Source organism: Polyergus mexicanus, unplaced genomic scaffold (assembly GCF_030449975.1).
Source record: "Polyergus mexicanus isolate NDT 795.1 unplaced genomic scaffold, iyPolMexi1.0 SCAF_6, whole genome shotgun sequence".
In the NCBI taxonomy this organism is placed as follows: Eukaryota; Metazoa; Arthropoda; class Insecta; order Hymenoptera; family Formicidae; genus Polyergus; species Polyergus mexicanus.
This window is the reverse complement of record NW_027223326.1, coordinates 1,076,821-1,102,915: the sequence shown is the minus strand read 5'-3', so window position 1 is coordinate 1,102,915 and position 26,095 is coordinate 1,076,821. Positions and strand designations below refer to the sequence as shown.

Below are 26,095 nucleotides of genomic sequence, written 5' to 3'. Positions count from 1 at the left end.
GTAAAAACGATACGAAGGTCTCGGATAAAAAAATGTTCACTGATTAAAAAAAAAAATCTAAAAACTAAATAAATACGCACAAATTTGAGACAACCAAACGATAATGTGATAAAAAATTCATAAAAATTTTTATAAGAAACGCAAGTTTTTTTTAAATACAATATATTTTTAAGAACTTTATCGTTTAATCATCACATCTCTGCAGTTGACTGTCATATCGACTTTTCTATTCTAGTTCTCTTCAAAGATGTTAATCTCAGTGTGTAGGTAGTTCCTCGAGCGCTTAAATCACTCTATATATCATATTTAATTCTTCTTACGCGCGTAAAGTGCCTTTTGAGGGACCGAGCTTTTCGAAATCCTCTTCGTTGTAATGAAAAAAACATGTGATTAGTCGATTTTTTTCCGCTCCGCGAATACGGAATTGGAGATTAGTTTTATCAACGTTGCGGCCCTCTTTAGTTGGTCGCGTAACTATCGAGTGTACCCATCGCGATACACCGATAGCGACTCGCGACTAAGAAGGCCCCGTTACGTACTTAATACGCTCGTTAAAACGAGGAACTTAGAAGCGTATTTATTCGCCGGCGCGCACGTTTCTCCCATATTCTCGCAATAAATCCGTACTGTGTATTTTACAAGCCACGGCCGTTATTTCGCGCCTGTTTCGATATTTTTTTTCTTCTTTAGAGAAAAGAGAAAATGAAAAAAAAAGAAGGGAAAAAACAGCGCGCTCAATATGTTCCCCGCGCCAAAATGACCAGCTCAGTGTAATTTATGCGCGTGCTGAAGTAATTAACCCATTTACATACGGATGTCGTGTATATTCATTCCACGTGACGATTATATCGTAAGGATCATAGCTTTAAAAACATATATATATATTAAAAAAATATAGTTTCGATATTTCGGTATCCTCTTCGCGATCGTAAAGATTTAATGATAAAGATTTAAAGACGCGGATTCAACTTTATAATTGGTAAAATGAACCAAGCTAACCCGTAAAGGAGAAATAGTTTATTAACTTTACAGTTTTAATTTTTCCAAGGTGCTTTCTTGTCAAAATCATCGTATCAAGATCTTTAAATATTTAAGTTTTATAGCGCACGAGATATATAAATCATTTCTCTCGGATGATATTAAGAAACTGATTTCTCCGCATTATATTAAAGAAAGAAAATTTTATTACGCGTCTATTTATTTATTTTTCACCGACATTTCGCGCGATTATTTTCACGATTTCAATAGAATACTCCCTTTTCTCATAAACGTGTTTACCCACCGTATCATTGCGACATTTTTCTTTCCGTAACGAGCATGAATATACATATCTGGAATTTCGTAAACTCTCACGTGGACGTTGCGCACGTAGATACGTATCGTCGATGCGTTCGTTAATGCCGTAACAAAAGGAGACAGGACGCACGCCGGCGACGAGAGGAAGGTGACGGTGGTGGGAGCTGAGTGAGAGAGACGCGGAGAGAACTCGAGAGGCAAATAACCCTAATTTCATCGTCGGAGACCTGCATTCAGAAAGTCATTATCAAACGACCGTCCCACACGCCCGTTATAATTACGCGGGCGTTGTTGCACAACAGAAATGTATCGAATTTTCTCTCTCTCTCTCTCTCTCTCTTCCTTCATCTTCACTTTGTTCCACCTGTCTTCATCTCTCTGCCTTTCCGCTTTTTTTTTTCTCTCCAATGCTCCTTCGTTCTTCTTTTTCTCTTTTCTTTTCCTATTCTCACGTTCTTTATTTACACGCGTTTCACGCCAATCATTTGCTCCGATCTGTACGCATACTCTTGTCTCTTTCTGTCTGCGTTAGCTCGTTTCGCTTTTTTTTCTCACTGTTTACCGGTTACGCCATTTTCTGATAATTATCTAATCCTACGCAGTATCAATTATTACATTTTCTTCGATTAAGCGCTCCGGTTTAGTCCTTTCAGTGAAAATCATGTTTTAAATCTAATGCTAGTTATTTTGAACTAATTACAGATTTCGAAAAGTGTTAAGCCACTTGCAGTAAATTTATAACTCGAAAGTAGCAAGAAACTTATGAAATATTACTGACTTTTAATCATTCTCATTTCTCTCTTAACAATCTAATATTTAAAATTTTTATACCTAATTTATTTAAACATTAATTATATTAGTTATTTATTACATGCTAAAAAAAAAAAATCTTTAAATGCAGCAGCAAACATGTGTGTGTATTTAGTGATAAATACATAATATGGATAAATTTTATAAACGCCATTTACAAAAAAAAAATATATATATATATATATTTAATCATATAGAAATCTTTTACTGCACGTAATTATCTGCGATCAAACTGACCCATATGTTGATCTTAATAATAATAACGCAATTAGATTGTTCTTATCACACATTGGCATCGAATCACGTACGGAGTGAAATTAATTATTAATTAATATTTAATACTCTCTCGGGAAGCTTTCGAGCAACAAAATTTTCTCAACAATTTCCCTCGACATACCCGCGTTCGGAATGCCGAAGAGTCTCGGGAGGGATTTATCAATTTATCTATCGCGCGCGCGCGATGGATCGATATTACGATCGATCGATCGATCGATCGATTGATCAAGCATCGATCGACCGTTGCTCTGCCCCTTTCCCTTCCCTCCGGTCACAGATAATCGTACACCGTCGCAACCGCGCACAGGGATCTCCCGCCAGTTATGAAATCCTCCTGAAGACAGCCTAGCCGATAATCCTGCTCTCCGGTCGTAGTCGCGCATGTGTATGTGTGTGTGTGTGTGTGTGTATGTGTACGGGTGTACATACATGGATGGACGGACACATAGACGGTCGCAATGTGCCGTGCCTCGGCGCAGATTTCACTTATCTCTCTCTCCCGGCGTCGAAGTTCCGCGGTCCGATGCAACGACGATGGGGCGGCCATTATGGCCGCATTGATCGAAATTAGACATTGTTTCCCTTGCCGGGTGGAGCAACAATGGGAAGACAACGCGGACGACGACGAGCAACAACGAGATGAGCCAAAATGGCGGGAGGGAGGGGGGGGGATAGGGAGCAACGAGAGAGAGAAATAAAGAGGTACCCATACACACACACACACACAGAGCGGAAGAAGGAAAGATCAGAGGGTGGGTGGGGGAGGGGGGAGGGGCAATGCGCGCGAGACGTCCACTTTGAAAAAATTTCCTCTCTTCTTTCCCCCTCTCTTTCTCTTCGTCTTTACCTATCTCCTTGTTCCTCGCTCCCTCTTCGCCAGTATACGCCGGCGAGAGATTGCCGATATTACGGCAGGGTCAGGATCGTGACTTTAATCAATTAGCGGGGTTTCTCGGACCCGGGAAATGATTAGTAATACGGCCGGCCGGCAGCCAGACTCTCTCGGCTCTCAGTCTCCTCTCCTCGCTCCGGCGGATGCCTCTCCTTTCGTTGGCTCTTATCCGCATTACGGGGGGAAAGGGGGGGGGTGGGGGTGGATAAAAATACGCGCGCCGTCGTTCCGATGAGCCGCACGAGGAAGTAATCGATGAGAGAAGATCAACCTATCTTCGCGAATGGAGCTCATTACTTGTTAGGCTCTTGCGAAAAACTAACTGTTAGATTTGCAGAATATCTGCTGATTCATTCTCGATATGAAGCTTGACACGAATGATTTCTATATAAATAAAAAGATATAATAAAATTTTTATTTCAAATATAAAAAAAAACATGTTCTTAATGTTATTAAACATTGTTATATAGCATTTTAAAACTTACAATTAGCAAGTAAAGTGTTGAAAAAGAGCATTAATTTACTCGAGATGCAACTTAAATGTAATTTATAATTTTTTTTTTTTTTTTTTAAGTTTAATTTAATCAATTAAATTTAAATATAAATCTCACGCATTAAATTTTATAATTTCCGAGAGTTCTCATATTCTCAAACGAGATTGTAATTCAAAGATTATTTGTACGGCATGGCATCGCTGAATCAACAAAAAGATCATTTCTGCTTATCCAAGAAGCCGTAAATTAACCGGACGTTCGTATAGAGAGAAATCCTCTCGTATAAAAATTCAAGAGAGAAGAGTCGCGCTCCGAGATACCGTTACAGCGAGATAAACGTCAATACGCAATGTGCCGGATCCTTGTTTCGCTTCGCACTCGATAGCGACGAATCTATCGATCGCGTATTCCCCGCGGCTGCGGAAAGATTGCGGAAAGGCTGCGGACTCGTGGACGACTTTGACGGGATTTCACCGCTAATTACGATTAATAGCATCGCTCGTCGTCGCTCCGCTCCACTTGATCGCCATTATTTTCTAGGTCCGTCTTTTACGCGCGATCTATACTCTTTTTTTTTTATCTCTTTCGAGAGAACCGTGTGTGTTTGATCCGGCCGATTTGGTCCTTTAATATCGGACTTTAAAAAGAGGTTTCCGCTTTGATTCGTTTTCGCGAAAGAAGGAACGCTTCATCGGAATGTATGTGATGTATTTCCAGATTAATATAATTTAATAAGGAATAGTACTTTAGTTCGTTGACGTAAATAAACCTCCAAGCATATACATATACATGCCGAGTTGGAAATATTTTTAGGGATCTTGGAAGAAGAGAGCGAGAAAGGATATTAAATAGATGTGAATAATTTAACTAGATATAATGAGGAATTGTCAAACGTTTTCGAGCACCATTTATCAGTAGTAATTGCAGTTTTACGTTCTTAATAATTTTCTCAAAGAAAAAGAAAGAAAGAGAAAAAAAGAAAAGAAAAAAAACGTCTGCGCAACGTGCAGTATACGACTGACTAAAGTATATAATTAAACTAAGCTATAATTAGATAGAATTACAGCGCGAGTTCTCGCTGTAATAAAAAATCTTTCTCGTATAGATCTCCCGTTACGTCTATCGAGGAGAAATTGACGAAGAGTTGTTTAACCGATGAGCAATAAAGATTTTGTTGGCACAGTATTCGAGAACACTCTAGCTCGCCTACTCCGAAAATTCTTCATCGATCGCGCAACAAGCTTCCTGGCGCGCGAAGCGATCACGTATCCCCATATTTACCCGTATAATCTCTTTCCGTGCATTAAAATACAAAGTAGGCGCATTACCATGACAAAACTGTCGGGTCAAGAGAGCCTGACACCGTCTGTGGGGGATTACGATCGGAGGCCGAGTCCCCGATATGCATATTCAGCGGTGCAAGGTCCACCTTGTGCGCGCAAAGTCGCGCCTTTTGTTCATCCTCGGCCAATCCAAGTTCACCACGGGCTTTTCCACTCTATCGTCAACACGTCGGGTGTTTCTATCTTTCTTTTTTTTTTTCCTCTTATTCTCAGATCCACGCGCGCGTGGAATTATCGCCACTGAATATTCGACGAGGCGCATCCTCGACAATTTGACATTGAAGTTTTACTCGTACGCTCAATCCGCATTGTCATCGACTGCGCGTCGAGCTGTTGCGAAACAGAAACATTAGAATTGGAAAAACTTTACTGCTACTTTAGAATTTTCGTTTTAATACGAGCGAATCTTATCTACAAATTTCATAATCTAACATGAATCGGAACAGTTTAAGAGGTTAATAAGAGTTACGTGTTCATAGAGTGGAACATTGAAAGGGTGAAACGTAGCAAAAGATTAAGATAATTTAATAAATCAGCGAACAATATCGTATATAAATTATAAGACTACGCAGTTTGATGAATTTACACAAAATCACTTAAACGATTATTGTTCATTTGGGTTTATATGTATACATATAATATATGTAAACATATAATAATTTCAGAAATGAATAAATTATTATTATTGATTGATGTATCAAATTATAATTTATCAATCAATATCAATTAATCAATTATAATCAATTAATATAATTTTTTTCGCATATTTATACTTTTTAATAATTAATAAGGTCAAAAAAAATTTTTTCTTGGAAAATTTTATTAAACAAATATTGAAAATTATATTATGATAACGAGTATAAATATTTTATTGTACATTGTTTAAGAATTCATATTAAATGCATTCATGATACGTGAAAGAAAGGAAAATATATCTAGGGGGATCGTTACTTTTTAATATACAGGGTGAAAATTTAATTTTGAACAAATTTCCTATAAACATGCGTCGAAAAATGCTCCCTTGAGAAGTTATCGCTCGAAAATCTCTGAAATCGTGATTATTTTTTGCACATTTTTCCAAATATCATGGAAAATGTACCATCCTGTATATATTTCATTTAGCATGTATTCTATAATTTAATGTAGAATTAAATGAAATTAGATTAGTATGTGTTATTAGATCAATGTGTATATATACACGATTAAAAACAAACGACTTTTGACTCGGAACAACAGCAAATCAATTCGAATGGTGACCTTAGGAACTCGCGGAGCACCGAGCTCACTGTGTTCCAATCAGAATGTGAAAGTTCAGCTGCGGAAGGCCTGCTATGTCAGCTTTATACGCGATTTTATACCTTCTCTCGCGCAGATATGGTATAGTAGATACGCTAAAAATGGTCTACGTTATTATTCGCCTTTCCAGACTTCTGTTTACGCCGATTCGCGCTTGAAGACATATAATCTTAATTACAATTTAATTATTTGATTACGGCCGAGTCATCATTTCGTTTCTTCAATATGAATATATTTGCGAATCATCGATCGATTCTGGATATAAATGTATTTTCTTATAATTTAATCAAAAGGAGATAATTAATTCATAAAAATATATCAAGCATCTTTGGGAGAATATTACACATTTCGAGCAAGAAATACATGACATTGTAGAAAATGCCTTTTGGCGTTACAAGAATAATTAATATCATGTCTAATTATACAGTTTGCTTCAAGATTCAAGATAGTCGCATCGAGATCGTTTATCGCTACGCTTGATTACGTTTTTCTCAATAAAGCGACAAATCTCGCAATGCTTCAATTTATACAATATCAATTTAACATCTCTCTCTCTCTCTCTTTTTTTTTTGCTAGAGGCAATGGCAAGTACAAATACTCAAGTCTCTCCTTCAAGCTATATTAGTACATTAGATGATAAATTAATCAAAATTACCTTTATGTAAAAGATATTAGAAAACGACTAGAGCTTCTTTCCCACATACGCAACGTAGCCATTCTCTTATTTTCTTAATTTTATTCTTAATTAATTTAACAGTGTATCGAGATTAAATTTGAATTAATACGGCTAGACAATCGTTGCGTCGAAACCTTAGACCGAACTCATCGAACCTATATCGGCTCTCAAGACCCGGTCTTGAGAGATACGTGTCTGCCCACGTCTATCTCGGGAGAGGAAGAAGCTGATTCGCGCGATGCGAGGCAGATGAAGTTCCGCCGCTGAAGCTGCCGTTATTTGCATCGCGGCGAATTTCCGCCGTCTTCGTCTCGCAAGGGCCCGGGTTTCACTCTCGATAATGGCGTCGCGCGAGAATTTTCTTTCGCGCACCTACGACTTTCATTAAATCGCCATTTATCACCGCTGTTGTCGGAGCACGGTAACTCGATTCGCGCATTCACGGGGGCGATTCGATACGCGCTGGCTAGCTCGACAAAGACCGAGAAATATCGTATCCGGTATCGACGGGGACATAAATTTCACACTCGGAGATATTTGAAGGTATTCTTCGATAATTTAAATTTCACCGAGAAAAATAAATCACGTATCCCTTGAGCTGAGTAGTACCTTTATTACATCGCGCTTTTCGATCCGATAGCGCGATAATAAAGTTTCTCGCATAAGTAGCTCCAATTCAACGGCACGAACGACGCCAAATGAAAGCTAAATCGCATTCCTAGCGTTTGTACGTCTAAAATTACGGATGCAGTAAGGAGTCGGTGATGAGGTAAGAATAATACGCGGGCGCATAAAACACGCGATAGCGCGGACAAGCGGTCTGCCTGTTGGCGTGCGCGGGGTCTCCGCGGACCGTCATCGGTCGACATCATCGACGTAAACAGCGTGGGAAAGTCGACGAGCCCCCGGAGTCGACTGGCGGCTCCCGCCGTCAATTTTTTAGGCTCGTGCACCAGCATGTGAAAGAAGCGTGCGATTCGCGCTCGAAATTCGAACAGGTGAATCACGGCCGAGTAATGCATTTCGCATTGGTATCGCGAAATGGAAGGGGAGAAAGCGGGGAAGGGGAACAGAAGACGTGTCATTTCTTTTCGCATTTTCGTCGCGATTCGCGCGACAAATGATTCGAATCGCGTCTCGACAGTCGCGACGAAATCTGAGGAGACGCGCGCAGCATCCGATGTCAATACCCAACGAGCGGATGTAATCTCCGGCGATGTCGTTAAGCCGTTAATGTCCGTCTGGTGTAAACAGCAACGTTTAAACCTATTTGTTTCGCACCATCGCGCTGCATCTCGATCGCGAGATAAAAGGGAGATGTATCTAGCTGGCTGGATTCTTGATCGAAATCACTGAAGATCGATGGATTCGAAGCGATTCTACGAGAGACGAAAATGTCACGGAAAATGCGTTATTTAATCGAGACCACTTCAAAACATTATCAACGCAAAAGTATTTTATCGTAAGAGCAACTCTTTATCGAACTATTTACATCGTTATTGGATTTATTTTTCTTATTAATTTATTCTTAAAACAAAGTTAATTATTGTCTTAGGTTTGAATAAAACGTTGCTGTTAATATTAATCCTTAAATGTCACATACGGATTATTTTGACTCTATCGATATTTTAACAATAAAATATCCCGAACGTCTTAATCGATAAAAAGAAATGTTTAAAATTTATTTTTTGACTCTTGCGATACATAATTATTTTCTACAGAGATGTTAAATATATAATAGATTTTTGTAAATTTTTTTTTTGAAGCACTTTTCGACAACTAAAACTGCGATAAGACATTTTGACCCATACGTGACCGGGAACAGAGAGCGAAAAAAATATCTCACTTACGAGGGTTAATATTAACCAGATTCGAATAAATCTAAACGATAAAATAAAATCATTTTTCGTCATCGGGCGATTCCGTCGTTGAACGAACTCGTTATCAACGAGATTCCCGAACGAGAAACTACAAAGTCCCACGTTCGTAATTTCACGGCGCGTAATTCACGTTGCGGGGCTAGTCTCTAACCCATAAAACTCTTAGAGAATCGTTGGCTCTCGTCTCTCGCGACTGCGAGATATTTGTTCGGAACCAGTCCGCGCATAAGCCCGAACGAGTTCGGTCCGCGAAGATCCCGCGCTTACGAATCACCGCGGCGGGCGGAGGTGAACGAAAGTAGATATTAATAACGCGCCGCGTACATGATTGTTGCGCGTGGTCCCACCTTCACCCTCCACCTTCTTTTCCTTCTCCCATTCTTCTCTCTCTCTCTCCCTCTCTCATCGAGAGAGAGGTGCGCTCCACCTCTTTCCGACCACTCTCTCTCTCTCTCTCTCTCTCTCTCTGTCTCTCTTGCTTTCTCGCATCATCGTCGCCTATCTTCGTCGTTCCTCGCCAAGTTCGCCCGGGTCGCTCGTTTCTCCATGCCTTCCTCGAGCTTAATGTTGCTCGTATAGCGTAAGAGCATAGCGTGGAGTAGCATGCGAGAGAGCCGGGGCCTCGCCGCGAGCAGGCACCGTGGGAACCTTAGGCGGGCGCTCGCTCGCGCGCGAGCGCACGAGGTTCCGTTCTGGACGCGTGTAACCTTGTAACCTCCACCGACCTCTCCCTTTCTCAATCTCCGTCTCTTCCTTTCCCTTCTCGTCTGCGCGCCTCTTCTCTCTCGCTCGAGTCTTCTTTCCGTTCGTATATCTCGCGGTCTTCGTCCTTCGGCCTCGGTCGTATATACAGCTTCGTAGCGGCGCGACAGGTCGCTCTCCGAAGATGCGATCTCGATCTCTCGTCTACAACGAGATTGGCGAAGGGAACGTCAAGTTGGCGACGCTGACGGTAAAGAGCATTTTGAAGAATCGTAGGAAAGTTGGAGAAGTGCGCGATACGCGCTCTTGATTGCGATAAATGTAGCGTAATAAATTTCATACGCGTCAGAGGATCGCTCAGCCTCCCCGTCGATTGCGCGCGCGGATAACACGCGAGCGCGCGCTCTCGTCGTTAAGTCCGATCAATAATAAATTTTGCTATCCGAGCGGTAAATTCCGCGTTCTCGGTTGGCGATGAGAATCGTGACTCGAGAGATTTCGTTTGTCAAGAAAGTGCAAGAATATTTCAATAGAGTTTGCATTCGATAGAATGAGAAACTTTCATTGTATAAAATTCTATCTTGATAGTACAGATAATTGAATTTTATCTCATCGCATTATATACAATAAATAATAATAAAAAAAAAAAATAATAATAATAATAATTCTATAGCCATCGAGCAATTTTTGAAAATGAGAAAAAAAAATACACAATATATAGAATACAGAATATTAAAAGAAATAAAAAAATTAGATTTATATTAAGAAAAAAAGAATGAAGATATATAAGTGTCATATGATACTTTGAAATAGTAAGATTGACGAAGAGAAGTAATTTTTCCCGTTACACCGAGGCGTCCAAATTTGAGTATTCTCTGAAAACTTCAACATTCTTGAGAAAGTTTTCATAAATAACTATAAAGTTTCTACACAAAGTGTGTCTACCATATATAATACACACGTTCGAGTCGTTGGGCGAGCACGCGAAGGAATTTACCCGCGGATGGGATCGGCAGCGTCGAATTAGCGGGTCATCGTAATGACGCTCGCGCTCCTCTCGGACACGATCTCTCCCGCGGATGAGACGGCGGTACCGTCCGTTGCTGTAACCGGCGAAGAAGCGGTCGCCGACGGCCGTAGTCGGTAACCTTCTTTCCGGCGAAATTATCATAATGGCTCGGAACAGAAGCATGGCCCGGAGCGACCTCCGGCTCTCGCCTGGAAACTGCCTCCTCTCTCTCGCGGCGCTACTCCTGCGTATACTCCTTACCCGAGCATCTTCCGCGAGTCTAAAACCGAGCCTTCCCGTGTGCGTGCGTGCGTGCGAAGCTGGTTGCGCGCGCGCGCGAGCGCGTGCAGTTATGGCATCTTCTCCCTCTTTTCTCTCTCTCTCTCTCTCTTTCTTCATAGCCCAACAGCCCGTTCTCGAAGCGAGACTTTGGCCGCCCTGCCCGGACCAGGGCAACGCCAGGTATACACACAGGTATACATATCCCCTCGCGCACGGTAATTACGTGACGTATTAATACCAGTTATTCCGCGTCGACTGGTTCTCTCTCCCGATCGGTCGGCTGTCTCGATATCCGCAGGTGTATTCGGCCTGTTCTTTCTTCCTTTCCGCCTATCTCGCTCTCTTTCTCCGTCTCTCTTCCCGCGATCCCTCGACTTGTCTCTTGTCCGACCTCCTCCAACGCCTCCTCGAGCCCCGCGAAAAATACTCGTCCGCACCCCGCGAATCTAACGAGAGATATCTCGGATATTATTGCGATGCGGCGGGACAAACGTTTTGCCTCTTTAAACAATCGCAAATCAAATGCATATCAAATTTCTTTCATTTTTTTTTAATAAAGAACAAATGCACATACATATTGTTGTTCGTATAAAAATTATTTGAAGGGTATTCTGACTTCGAAACAGCGCGTGTTGTTTGAAGAAGCGTACCGTATCGAGGTTGGTATCGAGAAAGGATACAAGGCGCGAGCTTTAGGACGATACGAAGAGCCGATTATTTTACAATTACTACGATAACCGATCACGCACATTTGCGCGCGTTTTAAGTGAAAACCTCATCGAAGGGGCGTTTGAGGGGTCGCGTTTCTTTCCTCGTTTTTTTTTTCCCCCCCTTCTAACGGACAAACTTTGCGGGCGTATCTCGGATCTGCGCGCAACGAGCGGGGCAACGGTGGAAAAGCATGCCGAGGGCCCGTAAATGATCGAGTACGCCCCTCGGATCCCTGGTCCATCGCGGGACTCGCCCGAGCAAGTCGCAATCACGACCGTTAATCGCGGCGCGATTAACTCTCTCTCTCTCTCTCGAGAGAGAGAGAGAGAGCCGCTGCGAAAGTCCCGGCCGGATTCGAGGCGAGCTCCAGGGAGGATCGTCCTGCGCTCGTGAAATGCCGATAATCCGTTTCGTCTCCTCCTTGCCGCGAGATGAAATGCACGGGACTAGAGATTACTCCCGATACGATTGTCGCCGCGATAAGGCGAACGCTGAATTCGTGCATTTGCGGAGAATAAATATAATATATTTTTATGCAGCATATAAAATGAAAAAGTAAAATCAAATAAGAGATTAAAAGTTTATGCTAATTATTTATATAATTTATTTATTTATTTATTTATTTGACGATTATATATGGAATTTTTATTTATTTTAAGAATCATATATATTCTTAAAATAAATAAAAATTAATTATTTTTAAATCGGTTAACGAGCAAAGACACAGTGACATTTTGAAAGGCAGCTTCACGCGCAATCGTTTTGATCAGATGTATCAGTTACCGACGATATATTATTAAACTTTGATTACGGAAACCATTAGTTTAATAATCGACGAGGTATATGCGACTAGTGAATACGTGCTCGTGATCGAAAGTGGGCCAAACACGATGGTATCTCCATGGGAATATTTTAACCAGGCCGTACGCGACTCGAATCTTGCCCGCGAGAAGTTTAGCCCCGACGCGATACCTCGTCGCTTTATCTCGAGTTAAGTCGTGAAGTCTCGACGAAGCGGGTTATGATTGGTCGGGACGGGAAATTAACTCGGGCACGTGACGACACGCGTTTGTAAATACGGTCGCGCGTGACGTAACACGCGCGTACGCGCGCGAAGAAGATGAAGCGGAAGGAGGTGGAGTTCTCCTAACAGGACGAAGGATCGCTCGGGGCGATCCTGTCGTAAAACCTGACCGCTCACCGCCCCACAGAAGTTTCAGCTAACGAACTTATCGAACACGTGCGTCAGGAAAAGGAAAACATCAGGTTGCCCCTGATCAGGATTAGGATTACACGCTCATCCTCGTAGATACGTCGTAGGAATATCTCAATATTCGTGAACGATTCCGCATAATCGATCAATCTTGAAATCATGTAGCATCATCAATCGAATAACATGGCGCGAAACGACACTTTATATTTATGAAATTTTTTTACACGCTATCATTGAGACAATCAATAAATATGTGTAACTTTTACGTATTAATTGTTTAAGGAATAATATTTGTTTAATAAGAGAATATTAATCACGTATTTGTAAAAATTTTTCATAATTTATCAATTAATTATTATTATTAATTAATTAATTGTGAAGGTTTTATATTGAACAGCCTTGAATATTTATCATATATTTAAAAAGTTAACAATCTTGCGTAAAGATTCTCTCGGACAAAAAATTTTTAATTTACAGATTCTAGAATCTTGATTATATTAAGAGAAGCAAGAGAAAAGTTTGATTTTATTAAGTTTATCATCTCTGTTTATTACGAAAAATTTTTAAAACCGCTCTACAAATTTATTAATTATGATTCTATAGAAATTCATACTTGTCATTAATCCGTCATGCAAATTTTACCACCGCGCTTTAAAATAAATGATTTGCGGACGAAAGACTAATTAAGAAGAACTCGAATTTTACTAAATTTTTAAATAAACGTAATACTTTGTCGCATATATTTCTTTCTCCTAGAAATCGTGGCAATGCCGATGAACTTTTGGATGTCGCATTTGCGTCTCTTATGTTGGCGCAAGGACCGAAATACAGACCTTTAAAGTCTTCGAGGGGAATCCTGGTGCTCCTGACCTTTCTATAGCCGCCCCTTAAATGATGATTCGCGTCGCGATATCGCGGGGACGTGCTCGACTATCGGAGAGCCCTCGACAACGCGAGGCAATGTTTCGAAAGCTATCCCAAACGTGGCATTAGCGTCTTTATGTGTGTGTGTGTGTGTGTATGTATATATATATGTGAGACTATCGATGTAAAATCCCATTGGAGGAGGGGTTTGAAGAGTTAATAACGATTACACGTATCGCATCTTGCGTAAGAAATAAATTTCAAGAAAATAAAAATTATATCAATCAATACCTTTTGCGCTTTGCATTAAAATAAATATGTTATAAAGTTCACGATTAGTTTGAAATTTTGAAAAGTGCCATTTATTAAAATATAGACATATTTATACTAGATTTATCAGACACGATTTATCAGATATAACTAGCTTATATTCATATGTAAATCCTGTCATTAATCATATTAAGGATACGAATGAAAACACGTTTTCAACATGATAATAATGGACGTAGTGATGATCGCACTCTGATAAATTCTCGCGAAAGAAACATCTAATTTGTGTACTGGTACCTCCTATCGGACTAATAGCAGTTCTCTATTCGGGTAATAATGATCCAGTTCAGTAATAGCGATCAGCGAGAGTTTTGAATTATGCCACTTTTCTCACGAAAGAGAGAGGAATGAGTAATATACCGGTACACGATGAACGTAGTTGAATTAATTGGCCGGGCGTATAAATAAAATGGAGTGAAATGGTAAGGCGAGGGGTTTAAACATCTCGAAAGACGACGACGCACGCATCGTAAAGACGTTTCGTAAAGAAGTCTTTAGAACGTTGCGGAAAGATCGTGAGAACCGGCTCGGTGCCAAGGTTGTCGGAACACAAGTGCAACCGCCCAGCGGGTAAGCAGCTCGCGCGAGTAGCCTGCTGTACATCTAATAATTATATTAGACGATCCATATGTCGCAAAACGGCCTTGCAGCTAGGCCGTTACATTAGCTCGATTATCCACAACTCGTATACATGTATATGTGATTCTATCACTACATTATCGTGCCGGCCCCGTCGGCATTGACGAGCATCGCGACACGCGGCTGAATTACGTGAAACTCGTCGGAGAAGATTGTCATTGGATTGAAAAATATTATTTCACTGTACTGTCAGGCGCCTTTATAGCCCCCCCCCCCCCATTCATTTTTAATCGCTCTAAAAGAATGTTCCACTAAAGAATATGAAAGAGAAGAGAGTAGATCAAGATGCATCGTGTAACAATATAATGAGAAATTTTTTATTAGATTTATATTGGATTATTGTATCTCTTTAAACTAAGAGAAATAAAAACTTAATATTTTACCACATGTCATAAGTAATTGAAATCATTTTAAATTATTTAAATTATTTATTTTTCCTCTTTCGCTATTTATTAATATAATCAATTAATATCATCTAACAATATAACGAGAAATTTTCTTGGAAATTATATTAGCTTATTAATATTTTTCTAAATCGACAAAAATAAAAACTCTGACGATTCAAATTATTTATCTTTGCTTTTTCGATAAAATTCGAGGGAAATCTCGTAAACAAAATAAATTTCTCGCTCTCTCTTTCGTCTTTTTAACACAGGCAATCTTATATATACTTTTTCGTATTATAACGGAACAATACCGTGAAAATCTTAATAGCATTGAGACCCGTCACTTTGTTTTGTCTCTCTCTCTCTCTCCCTCTCTGTCTGTCTTTTTCTCGCGTCTGGCACTTCCGAATTGCCGCCCGAGGATATCCACGGACACCCATTTATTAGATATGTAAAAATCATCTCGTGCCGCATCGGCCACGCGATACGTTGCATATTGTCCGATCTCCTCTCGCCCGTCATTCCGTTCCGTTTCGCTCGCTCATCTCGTCGCCCCGCGTTCGTCTTGCGCTTTTTCATCGTCGATGATTGACCCATGTCAATTCCCCGGACACGTTACGATTTTCGAAACGCATGATTTATGAAACGCATCGTTGAATACTCGACGACGAAGTGAACGGAAGAAATTCGCTGGAATTGACACAATGATAAAAATAATTTCGATCTCTCCTCGAATTTCTGCGTCATACGTATCAATGTTTTCCCCGCTAATCGAGACGTATTCACATATTTTCACCGGTGGCCATGCAAACCTGACTTCTTTTTGTTTTAATATATCGAGATAAAAACAAGATAAAATTAATGGCACTTGCATTTATATTTTTATATAAATTGATTTAAAATAGTAGAAAATAACACGATATCGCAATTAATTATACAAGCTTTATTCTACTAGATACAGTTTTTTTATGAACTAGAAATTTTTTAATCGCGCACGCAAGGGCACAGAGTATATTCAAGAATAGATGTTTTATATATATATATATATTAGATACGAAGCCGCAATTCTCTTTATCTTCTGAAAGAAAGAAAGAGACATCAGAGATCGGGACTAGGAAGCGCTGCTTCTGCTGTTATTATAGCCTTCCGAGGTAGATTCGCCGTAGGGAAGTTACGTGGATGTACATTTTTCTTGCGGATCCGCGTACACTGGGAATTAACCTTTTTGCTCGAAGGGACGGTACATATGTATGGACTGTGAGAAGAACTTGACGTTTATTTATTTATGACGTAATGTTTGCGCGCGGGAGGAAAAAATTTTTTAGATTTGAGGAACGCTTCATCGAGATGATGTCGAATAAAACTCAAAAAATAAAAAATATAACAGAATTTATTTTTATTATATTAATTGGACTATTTTTTTTTTTAACGTAACGATTATAATTACTTGTGAAAGTTCTCAAATTGCGCTTATACATGCGCATTAATTTTTCAGCTTTTAATATTACAAGTATCTAATCTTTTTCTCTCTCTCTCTCTCTCTCTTTAATCTTTTAATTTCTAAATCAATAAAAATCTATTGCACTCCTCTTGCAATCGAATCGATGACGCGGATATTGATACGATATTCAGGTCATCGCGTGTCGTGCTCCTCTCGTCATTAATTCAATGCTGAGCAGAAGAAGAGCGCACGAGGAAGCGCCGTGGATGACAGTAAGAGAAATAGGAAGCAATAGAAGGAACGAGAAACTGGCACATCGCGGGTTCATCGAACGTGTAACAGTCGTGATCGCGTTGGTCCGGCGCGCTCGAGGGATTTTGTTAAACGGTGGGCGAAGGCAAACAGCTCGAGGATAACGTTTGCACGACGCCTAACCGATGACCCAATGACCTCGTACAGCGGTGGCTCATGTAGGTCGTCACCGTTGCCGAGGAGAGATCGTAGGCGGACGTTTCGCCGATTCTCTTTCTTTCGCTCTTTCTTTTGCGAAAAGTCCTGTCCTCCCCCCCTCACTCTCTCTCTCTCTCTCTAAGAGAGCCCAACTCGTCTCTAATACCCGTATTCATAGTCCGTCCTTGAGGAATAAGGATTCCTTGTTCCTCGTTCCACGTTTCATAAACTTTCCTTGACCAAACAAGGAATCTTATTGGCTCCCTTATCTCAAGGAAGGTCACGAGCTTCCTTGAGGAGTGATGCGACCTTTTTAGCAGACGATACGTAGAATATAACCTCCAAAAGTTAGTAGTTACATTTGTGGTTTTGTGGTTATTTATTGTCGCGCTCTCAAACTGAAAGTGTATAAAGGAAAAAGGGATAATGAACAATGAATTTTTAAATGATTCTGACGATGGATTTGAAGACGAAAATCCAGAGAATCGGATTCTGTGGCGGATTCCGAAAAGATACATTCGCGATTGGGAAAATCCCGTGGAATTTTTTGAAGATACGAAAAAGTTTTCATATGTATTATATGAAATTAGTCGCAGGCAGCATAAAACGGTGCTGCCTCCAGTCGGTCGCTAAAAATCCCTAAAATATTCCTTCCTTCTGAAAGGTAGACTCGAGATCCATCTATGAAACAAGGTGGCCTTGCAGATTCAAGGAATCCTTCATGGAGGCTTCCTCCGTCCTTAAAATAAGGAAGGACTATGAATACGGGTATAAGAGAGCGACACTTAAAATGCTTCCGTCTCGTCTTATTCCATTTCGATTTTGATGAAGCGATCCTGACAAGATCGATGATCCCTAAAGTGTATTTATTGTAAAACTCTTTCGGCTTTCTGCGATGAATCGCGTTAGGGAAGCAATAATACAAAAATAGAAAGTAATGTGAGGTATTTAATATTTAGAAATGAGATGATTATTTACTTTAATTAATTAATATTTAACTATATTATAAATTTCGTTGCTCCGTTAAATGCAAGTTCTCCTCGAATATCGTAGTACTTGAGCACGTTGGAAATGCGCCAGGAATGCAAAGGAGCCGCAAGGTGTTCGATACACGTGCTTGCATTTTCTTTCGCAATTTCACGGGATTTCTGCTTTATGGCCAGCAACAAATAATTGCAATATTTTATGCCGGGCAATTAGCACCTCTCCCCGGCGACGCGGCGCGACTTCCTCTCTATCGTCGAAGCCGCTTCTAGAGCGTCATAAAATATCGTAAAGCAGAGAGGTGTCGCGGATCGATAAACATGAACGTCGAGTTTCACCTGCGAGGTATTTAGGTCCGTGGAAAACGTATAGGCGCCGCGTGCATCCTGTTAAGATATCAGCGCCGATGCGAAAAAAAATATCGGCCGGCGATATAAACCGATGACACACTGGAAAGTTTTACGAGCGTAATCGAAGACACGGCAACCGATCCCGCTCTCCTATAGTTGCGTTGGTTCGCGAGGAGCGAATGTTAACTCGCGAGCTCGTTAGAAGCGTGGCCGTAGAGTTTACGTTAATGATCGAAAATATTTCTTCTCCCGTAAGGGAGAAGAATTTTCTCTCTCTCTCTGCATTCCTCAATACTGAAAATAAGGTGTGAACGTGATCGTCAGGTGTTGAGGGGTCGGTCAAAGTTTTTAGAATGTGAAATAAAAAAACCAAATGAGGTATTGTGATAAATATATCATGTATAGCGAGACATTCTTGATTCATATCGTTATATATTTATCCGTTTATTAGGAAATATTTTGTATTATTATATTTTTATGCTATTAATTTGCTGTTTGTATTAACCGTCATCGAGATTCATTAAATTAATTAATTATTACTTCTATTATAATTTTTTTTAAAATCCCACGATATACATTTTTACACACTTTATTATTATAATCACGATTTTTCCGTCAATGTACATATATATATAACTTTCATCAACATGCATATACGTAATTAAAGTTCAAAGGATGACCGTACACTCTCAGAAAGGATTTCTGATAACGGGACAAAAAATATTCTTGACATATTTAATCGCATCACAACCTTACGCGGTATAAAAATAAAACAATTTTCAAAATTAAATCAATAATTCCTTTTCTTCTCTCTCGAATTAAATAAGATTGTCTTACTATCTTGAGACAAGGGTAACATATACGAATCTAAGCTTATATATTCTTGCATTTAGAATAACTCGATTGTTGGATCGCTACAAATTTCCATCTTCATCTTTGTGAGAAAATTAACGGGATAGCACCGAGATGATTTTATTCTAGATTGAAGAATTTTCCATTTAAGATTAAAATATTCCTTTTTCAATAATAAATATGATTGTCGCTATATCGATCCTATTTTATGATAGATTGAAGAGTAATAGCATTAGATCCGGAAATCTTTTCTGTGGGTGTATATACTAGAATTATATATAGGGGTCGTGTAGTTTGAGTCAAAGAATATGTGTAAATGACAAAGTTACCTTACTACACGGAAGATTAATGAATACGTATTCGCTAATGGCTCTCGATAACAATGGATCACCTCGTAATAGATTAATGAGCATACGGGAAACGTCGGTACATTTGCAAGTAAACATCGATCGACGTCACAACTGCGACTGAATTCTGCGGGAAACTACGTTCGCGGTCGGGATATTCGTACCCGCGATCCTTGATTGACACGTGCCAAAATCCTCGAGAAAACTCGCGGCTATCTCGGCGAGATAATAAGAGAGAGTCCTTGCGCGATTACATATCGTGTGTATTTTTCGATTACACTACCGTTCGTCTCTTGTAAATGAAGTCGAACGAACGCGCGACCGCAATAAAACGGCGCTTCCAGAAATGATAATAAAATGCGTAAAATGTTTCCACGCGCGAAATCAAAATTGATAATAAACGAGAGAAATATGCCGAGGTTCTATATTTTATTACGCGTCTGATTAATTGAACTCTCTTTCTCTTTCTCTCTCCTTGAAACATAAACTCTCGATGATTATGCAAATTTCGACAAGTCTTGATTTACATTCGATTTAAAAATCACCAAGTGTATTTCGATTAGAAAGACATCGTATATCGTTCGTTTGACGTTTCTAGAATCCGCTTGACGCGGAGAGAAACGGCTTTCACGGCGCGTCCATCTGAAAATGCCTGGCAAATCTTCCGCGATGCTACGACGGATAGGCACGCACGCGCTCCTCTCTGTCCGTGGATCGTGTTAAATTTCTAAATCGTAATACGTTACGAGCGCGCTAATGAAATTCCTCTACCGCGTCGCGTCTGTCCGGTCCGTCTTAATCAACGCAGCTGTCGCCGTGAACGAAAGGAATTAACATTTTAAATCACGCGCTCCGCGGGTGCTCGTCCCCGTCTCATCCGAAGGAAGGTAGGAGGGTGAAAGAGGGGCGAGGGTGCCGCCCTTCTGCCCCCTGTCCGTCTTGTCCCTCCTCCGTCTTTTTCCTTTCCGATTCTTACCGCGCATCTCGTCCCCCGGTAATTCGTTTTATTATTATCGAGCAGAGCGGAAGATTGATCGTCACCTCCCCGATGTTTATAATTATTTCGAGCGATACCACGACGCGTTTTCGCATTGTATACGTCACGTATACGGGACGTTATACGCGTCTCGCTCTCGCGTCTGGGCACGCAAACACATGCGTCCAGATGAGGAACATCCACCTACGCGCGCCGAGGTGTCCGTGTGTGCGAAAAGAAGAAAGGTATAGGTTCGGTCTCGATGCGTTTCTTTTCTCCTCTCCCTGGAACGGATACCTTCGACTCGGCCTTCCCTCCCCCTTCCTCTTTCTCCCTCTCCCCCTGTCTTCGAACTGCGCGCCAGGATCATCAATCCACGTCTCGCGGACTTCTTCGAGAATACGCCACGCGTTCGTGGAGATCGCTCAGGATTCCTGGTAAGATCTCCTCCGGTATGCGCGAACAACACGCGTCAAGGTCCCCCCTTTAATAATCCTCGCGCGATTCTTCCGCTTTATCGAGGTATCGAGGCTTCGCGCGACGATCCGTAATCGCGCGCGCTAATGAAGCCACGTCTCTCTGACATGTAGCATTATCGTTCGCCAAAGGAAAGTAACGTAAGACTGTCTCGGTGGAAGACAGATCTCTCATTGTGGCTTCAATGTATATACATACTTTAGCGCGATTCACGGTACCGCTTTCGAACGCTTGATTCGAAACGACCTCCAACATTGAAATCAGCGAAGACTTTACTTAATCGTTACGCGCGTGAAAAATCTACCGTTAGGAATCTCTCCTTTCGAGATTAAATAATGTTTAATTTGTTAGAGAAGCGGTCTCTCTATTCAATCTGATAGGGGGAAAAAAAAAAGTTCTTTTCATCGATCGTAATCCTGGATTTAAGTTTTCAAGTGATTTTATTTGATGGAAGAATTGCATGAAGAAGTTCTCGTAATCAGCATACTTTTATTTCTTTTCTGAAAGACGATTTAGAAGCAAGACTCTTAATAATATTTGATTTTTTACTCTTAATACTTTAATTGATTATTTAATATATAATTCTGATATATGAGTAATAAATTATGAATAATATTAATAATAATATTAACAATAATAAATAATATAAGAACTAGATATAATTCTATTCAAACTTAAGCAAGATCCTTTTTTTAAATTTTTATATCAATATTGATCTTTTTTAAATTTCTATCAGATTCATCCGACAAAATCCGTCTTTTTTACATCGATTCCTTGATTTGTATAAATTGCTAATCGCTTTTATTTAAAAACATAAAAATCGATTGAACTTTGATATAGCTAATAATATTATACGATATAAATAAGCATGCGAAGAGCTTCGTCTTCTTTGTCAAAATTTCTTCGTTTATTTCACTCTTGTATACGAAAAAATATTTGCGTTTATTAAAAATATTTACTATTTACATTCTCAAATATAACATTAAAATAATTTAATCCTAAGAAAGAGAGAAAGATATTAAATCTCTCATTAAAAAATAATTAATTGTCTCGTATTAAACACCAAGTACAGTAGCGACTTGTATCGGGGATCAGCTCGAGCGGTGAGTCTTTTAACGAGGAGAAACCATGGACCGAGAGAGATGCGGTTAATCCGGCACGTTGGAGACGGCGCGGCGGGGTATCGCCTGATTGCGACTAGGACGTCACGCGGGCCTGGTGGGTAGGTAAGGTACGAGCCAAGGCGAGCGAGCGAGCGAGCGAGCGAATCGGGTAAATGACTAGGATGGTGGTTGGTAACGGTATACCGAATCTGCATACACCGTAACACGTATACTGCACGTTTACGCCGCGCGCGCACTCGACGCTATCGGGGAACCGCATCATGCTAATTCGCATCCTCTCCGCCGGCCCGTCGAGATCCGTTCTCGAGACGTTCGCCTCTCGCGCGGATCGTCTCTCTCTCTCTCTCTCTCTCTCTCTCGCCATGGACCACGGACGTTCCGATTTTGCTTGCGAACACAGCCAGGTCGATTATCCAACTATTCCCATCTGTCCGCTTCTCTCCTTGAGAAATATGCGCATCGTCTTGGGAGATGCCCCGATTCAGGGATTGGGAGATTAACATTAGGATATCACGAATATCGATAATATTGATAAGATAGAAAATTATTAAGATATCGTGCAAGTGTGAGAGCGTATATAAAAATTTAAAAAAAAATTATATAAATATAAAAAAAGAGATTTATTATTTATTTTATTACTTATATTTATATATCAGATACAAATAGAATCAAACTTAGATAGAGATAAAATCAAGGATATTTTGGTTGAGAGAAACTTCTTCGTAAAGATGAGAATTGATTTGTTGTAATTGAAAAATTATGGAAACATATTCTCTCCTCCTTTTTCTCGTGCAATTAGACTGAACTTATATTTTTCTCGACATTTTTCCAATTGCGCTTTACGTCGTACGCTCTTCTCTTTTCTATCCGCGCGGACCATCAATCGCGATCCCGCGAATGCGTATGCGAAGAATGTTTTGGAGAAGACGGGCCGAGAGATGTCGGCATAAGAAAGGAGGAGAAAAAAGGCCACGACGGAGTCACCGCCGATGAATCACTCTCGGCGATATCAGACAGATCTGGACAAGTTCACCCGCATGCTCGAAACATGTTTATCTCCGGTTTCGCGTGTCAACTTCGCGTCATTGTCACGATTCTTTCTCTCTCTCTTTTTCGCCTTATTATCGATGCATCGATATCGCGGAAGTGCGGCGTCGCTGGTCCGGGGCGTTAAATGGGACTTTCGTCGATCCCCCCCACGCTCCCCGGGGGAGACGGGACCGACGACCCTCCCGCGAAGAAAGCAGAGAATAGGAGAACGAGAGGAGAGACGAATAGAAAAAGAAGCGAAAGAGGGAAGAAGGAAGGAGAGAGAGAGGAGAACCCATTCCTTCGTTAGCCGCGGGGCGGAGGCTGGAATCCAGGCGCTTCTCAGCGGGACGTCGTTTCTCCGAGTCTCGACTCTCTCAAGCGGGAGAGTCTCGTACGTGAAAGACTTCCTTTCTCGCTCTTCACCTTCTTCTTCTTCTTCTTCTTCTTCTTCTTCTTCTGCGTCGTCTTCTTCGTCTGTCGCCGCAGCTCCTTGTCCGTTCTCCGTTTCGTTTTTAGCGTGCCAGCCTCTCTCTCCTGGTCCAGCATCAGCGCTAGTCTCTCGCGAGCTAGAACGAGTGCGTACTCTTCCTCGCTCTCGCCATTTCGCTCACGAGTCTCTATCTCTTCCGAGAACACGAGCGCCGCTTCATCGGTGCACCGTACGTACGCCCACGCGTTGTTACGAGTCGCAATTTGCCGGGGTACGTCCTAGACGGTTCCCTTTTGAGGATTAAGTGCGCTCTCAATGCTGTCTCTTTCTCTCTCTCTCTCTCTCTCTCTCTCTCTCTCGGTTCCGCGTTCCGACGATCGAGAGCCCTCCAGAATGTCGTCGAAGCTCCGCCATTCCCTTATAACATGGGTCACGATGATTTTACGCACAATGCTATATTGTTATTGTAGTCTTAATAGTTTAAATGTTGAAGACACTTGGCATGAGTGATGAAATAAAAATATAAAGTAAATAAAAACTTATCCGATATTTACCTAGGAAAAAAATAGAAGAAATAATTCTTGTATTTCATAATCGAAATGCACATAATTTTCTCCAAAAAGAAAAAAAAAATTCTCTTACGTCAAATTTTTAATTGACGTTTTATTACAAAAAAGAGTTATTGCCGTATATAATTCGATATTTTTAGGAAGATGGGCGTGCAAGTAAGTGGACGCAAAGTATTATTAATTCTAAATTAAATGGCGAGAAATGTAACCTTGAACAGCCCGGAGGTTTCTACGGCGAGCAGCCACGCATTTAAATAATTCGTCCACCTACTCGAATCGTCGAGAAGTTGAAGCGCAGATTTACGAAGAGAGCAGCTCGTCAGCAGCTCGTCCCTCGTTTTCAGCATTGTCACGCGCACGCGTTGCCCCGTCATTTGCCAATTATCGCGAGTGAAAGCACACTCGTGTAACGCCAAGTAATTGCGTTACGCGTAGGGACAGACGAGCGCAATCGCGCAAGAGCGGTCGTTACTCGACAGAGTAAATCGCGTCTTCGTCGTCGCTCCCTCCTCTTTCTCCGCCGTATATACGTGTATGTATAAGCACGCGCGGAAAAAATACGCGGTCGGGTAATAATCGCGGTAATCGCGCCCGAAGAATACGGCAGAGACGCGTTTATAAGTACATAACGGTTTGCGGGACATCTCGCATGATCGGGCATGGCGGAAAGATACGATCGATCCTTGCCCGCGATCGAAAGATAATTACATATATTCAAGGAGGAAGTCGTCGATGGCTTCTCAAGACGAGAAATTTACGCTGTAACTGAAAAATCGTAAATGTGATTTTTGTCCATGTTGAGGTTGAAAAGAGAGGGCTCGTTAAAAGAAGATACAAAAGGAAAGTTAAATTTTTGAAATATATGAGACACGTGTGTTACACACGTGTGAAAGGAAAAAAAAAAAGACAAATTTATAATATAGCGTACTGAATACATTTTTAATATATTTAATTCGATTTTTTACGTAAAAAACACTACTGTAAAAATTCATCTAATTAATATCCTTATTAGAAATGCATTTTGTAATAAATATTATATTAGTATTAATATATTATATTATTTTTCATATTAATACGTTACGATATTACAATTTTATAATATTAAAATGATTAGTTCCCAGATTTTACTCTTGAATACTTCTGTCTTATGGGTATTTAATAGCACACGTGTTTGAGCAAAAAAAATGATTGGTAAATTTATCAAAGTACATTGTTTTACAATTGCAGCGAGCATTAACCTCAATGATACGATGATGATGATGATGATGATGATGATGATGAAGATAATGATGATGATGATAATAACGATCAATGAAGCGGTAATGTCGCGCGAACGGCTTTCGATGAAATTCGTAATCCCGATCGAAATTGCCGACACACCGGCGGCATCGGCCGTGTCCTCTCTTAGGCGATCGTATTTGCGTGTACTTGAACGTGCCGCGTCACGGCCGTGCGTATACAATATTTGCCTTTGCACAATATTTGCAGACACTCGAGGGCATTGCCGCGATTCGTCCAGGTTCCGGTACAGGTGTCGTGCACCTTCTCATCGTTGACTTCTCGGAAGTAGCTAGCGTATACGTAGCGAAGTAAATGAGTATGAGTTATATGTATCTTCGACACGCACACAAAGACCCCTTCGAAGACACGAAGAACGTACGAAACGATCCCTCGGTCGAAACGGACCGTTAGCTAGCGACGATGGTCGGCGAGGATCCACTCGGTGCGTCACGTCTGTATTCGAACGAGAGAATGATCGCCTCGGGCGACCGTAGAAATTCGCGCTGTCAATGTCAATAGACAAGCGTGACGCAACCCGCCCGTCAGATTTTTGACGGATCCTACGGATCCGTCCGCTCGGCTACAGATGAGAGAGTGCTCTCGATGCTTGCAATGTTTACTTAGGGAATATTCATATACGATCGTTGCCAAAACGATGCTCGATGTCCGGCTTGTGTTCATCG

The 26,095-nt window shown here is 40.8% G+C and overlaps 1 protein-coding gene across 3 annotated transcripts in view; it reads left to right on the top strand.

Annotated features, from left to right (window-relative positions):
* Svp (steroid receptor seven-up, isoforms B/C) overlaps nucleotides 1-26,095 on the top strand; it is a 197,527-nt gene that overhangs the window by 108,309 nt on the left and 63,123 nt on the right. The gene's annotated exons all lie outside the window — the stretch shown is intronic.